The sequence below is a fragment of the Hippoglossus stenolepis genome, chromosome 15 (genome assembly GCF_022539355.2).
Source record: "Hippoglossus stenolepis isolate QCI-W04-F060 chromosome 15, HSTE1.2, whole genome shotgun sequence".
Classification (NCBI taxonomy): domain Eukaryota; kingdom Metazoa; phylum Chordata; class Actinopteri; order Pleuronectiformes; family Pleuronectidae; genus Hippoglossus; species Hippoglossus stenolepis.
In genome coordinates this window covers 18,354,651-18,357,890 of record NC_061497.1, presented here as the reverse complement: position 1 = coordinate 18,357,890, position 3,240 = coordinate 18,354,651, and positions in this window count along the sequence as shown.

The window sequence follows — 3,240 nt, the reverse complement described above, 5'->3', positions numbered from 1 at the left end:
CATGTGCCTAGAATCAGGTTCTGTGATATACTGAAGTCTTTGCTTTTATATATAATATGGAACACAAAAGTTTAATGAAAGATATGATCTGTACACATCGGCCTCACAGACATGAAGATGTGCATCAAATCCTCCTGCAGCTAAAAGACACTGGCATCAAGCTAAAATATCTACAAAGCTTAGTAACTGTTCCCACGAAAGACGATGATAGACAACTTGAAGAATCTTTTCTCAATCATCTTAGAAATCTCAAAGTTCTATGTCTAAGAATCTCACACTTCAAGATGCCTCACAATAAAATTCACAATAAAAGAGAAGTCATGATGTCTAGCAAACAACAACAGAGAGGTTTATGAACATGTTTCAGAAAGTGAAGTGCAGAAGAAAAACACATAAGAAAGACAAAACTCTCATTCTTGCTTTGTGAAGTCAATAATCACGAGAAACCAAAGTTTGATCGAGGTATCTTTATTCTTTAATCATTGATTTAAAAAATACAAATGTGAAAATCATCTTTTTTTCCCCATCTTAAGTGTTTCATGAAATATATAAAAAATGAAAAATACTCTGATATATATATATAGAAACTGGTGACAGCAACAATAACTTTACTATTTCTCTCTTTCTTCTTTCATTAAAAATTAAAGAATTAATTAAAAAATCAAATATAAGAGATCAAACTCAGCAATACAATAAAACAAAACAGATGAAAGAACTAGAATGAAACAATAAAAGAACAACATTAAAACATTAAAATGAAAATATGAACTAGTTACATGTTTGTGAATAAACTTGCGGTTATCTTTTTAATTACATGGTATGAAATAAGTACAGTTTACAACGAACTTTGCAATATTTAAATTAATTATTTGTTTCTGCGTATTCTTTTAAAATGTCACTTAATTGAGATGAAATATAATAATTATTATAAATTCATATCAAGCTGTTTGTGGAATTCTCCTCATTGAATTTGACTGTAACCAAACCGCAATGTCAGAACAAAACAAAAATTGTTGCCAGTAATAACTTTCTTTGCTTTATTGAATTTCTTTCTGATCTTTAATAATTTTCTCACAGATTCTTTGATTTCTTGCGTCTGCCCGACATAGATATCGGAGGTTCAAGCGTGGAGAAGCGAGCTCAGGAGACAGGGTTAATGATCGCCCAGGCGTTGAATGAATGTTAACTAACACAATGTTGAAAGCTATGTCAGGATGAAATGTAGATATTTTACTATTGTGGAGATGGGCTGTACACAAGTCTTTAGGCCTTCGCCACAGACGTCAATCCCCACTTTTAACTCAAGCATAGCTGATGAACAGTCGTAGCACAAGATAGACCATCAGAGACAGAGGGAATAAACTCAAATGCTGAATGGACATAAATAAGAGGAATCCAAGTCATGAAATAACATTTGCAAACCAAGCTCAATCCCAACTGCGTAATCCCACAAAATAAACTCCTGAAAATCTCTGAGGCCCAACTAGAAATCTGGTGGAAACAGTCAATCAATACCATGTGAAGAAATGTGAAGCAACAACAAGCATAAAACCTGCTAGTGATTTTCCTGCAGTATTATGTGAGTAACAAATCTGCTATAAGTCTATCGCGGAAAACCACTGGATTGAGAGAACTGCATGGAAAGTGGGTGCTTAACTTAGAAGAACAGGAAGTCGGAATGATCGTTTGTAGAGGATCATTGATAGTTGAACAGAAGACGTCCAGACACTTAACAAACAGAGATTGCAATTTAAGACCGTAAAACCGGAATTAAAGCTTCTGATATACTGAGTTCTCAATTAGAATCAAACATATGCGTCCATAACTGCATTATTTTACAACACACAAGATATACAACACGAAAAGATGTATCCTGCCGCAAGTATTTGATCGTCGCTTATTACGAATAACCAGGCTGACTCAAGTGATGTTCTTCGAGAGCGAGTTGAAAAACTCCATTACAACGAAAATCGAATTGAAGTGAAAAAATCTAAGCTTAGATTCTGTTAATATGTAGATAGAAAAGTAAGCTTAACATCTCCTCTTAAATAGTTGAAAATCAGAACAAGTTTATTTGTGATCATGTTATATCATAGATATTAATCTGAGATCCACAGAGTCTAACATGTACAACAAGCAATAATACTAACTCTTCTCTACTGCTGGCCTATATATCATTCTCCTATTATTATATAACCAATATACAATCAAGCTTATCTATTTTTATATGTACACTCTTCATTTCAATTATTAACTATTCAATTAGTTGCTGTGACATTCATTTTGTTTTCTATATAGATGCAAATAACCATAATAACACACAAGACACAATTACACACAGTTAAGAAACTTATGTAAATGATTAAGGATCTTAAAAGTTGTGAAATCACTCTAACCCTGAACTCTACTAAACCTAATGGAAGCCTCCATATTGTACACGCCACACACCCAAATGGATAATGTGGCATATATTCTCTTGTCAAAAAAATAGATAGGACGGATGAAGTGGAAAAGAGGAAAGAATAATTCAAGGAAAGAAATAGTCTGACAGATTAAAACCAGATGCTCTGGCTCGCTACTATCTCTTCAAATCAAGTTCTTAATACTGAAATGTACAGCACTATATATAATATAGAACTAAAAGTTTAATGAAAATATGAGTCTGTACACATAAGCCTGCAGACATAAAAGATGTATCAATCCTCACTACGCTAAAAACACTGTGGCTAAAATATCCAAGCTGGCACCCTGTTTCCCAGCCCTTGATAATCGGCTGCTTTAAATCTTTCTCGAAATCATCACACAAATCTTAAATTCTATATGCAGAATGCGCCGCGAGAGTATCACTGGTAAATTCAACAAGAGAAGTCATGATGTCAGCAGGCGTGGCGGAGAGGTTTTGGCCATGAACTGGCTTGTTTCAGGAAGTGAAAGTGCTGCGAAAACGCCTATAAAGGCAAACTCTCATTCTATTTTTACTTCTATAAATCAGCCAATGAAGCTAAAATTTTGATCAGAAATTATCTTTATTCTTTAATCATTGATGTAAAAATACATGCATTGAAATCATCCTTCCATCTTAAATGTTCATAAATACTCTCATCCAAACAACACGATATATATATATATAAGAAGAAACAATATGCTAATACTTATTCATAGCCATCTTTAAAAACAAATTTAAGATCGCATGCTCAGAAATCAATGTAAAAAGTCATGCTCGTAATACAATAAAACAAA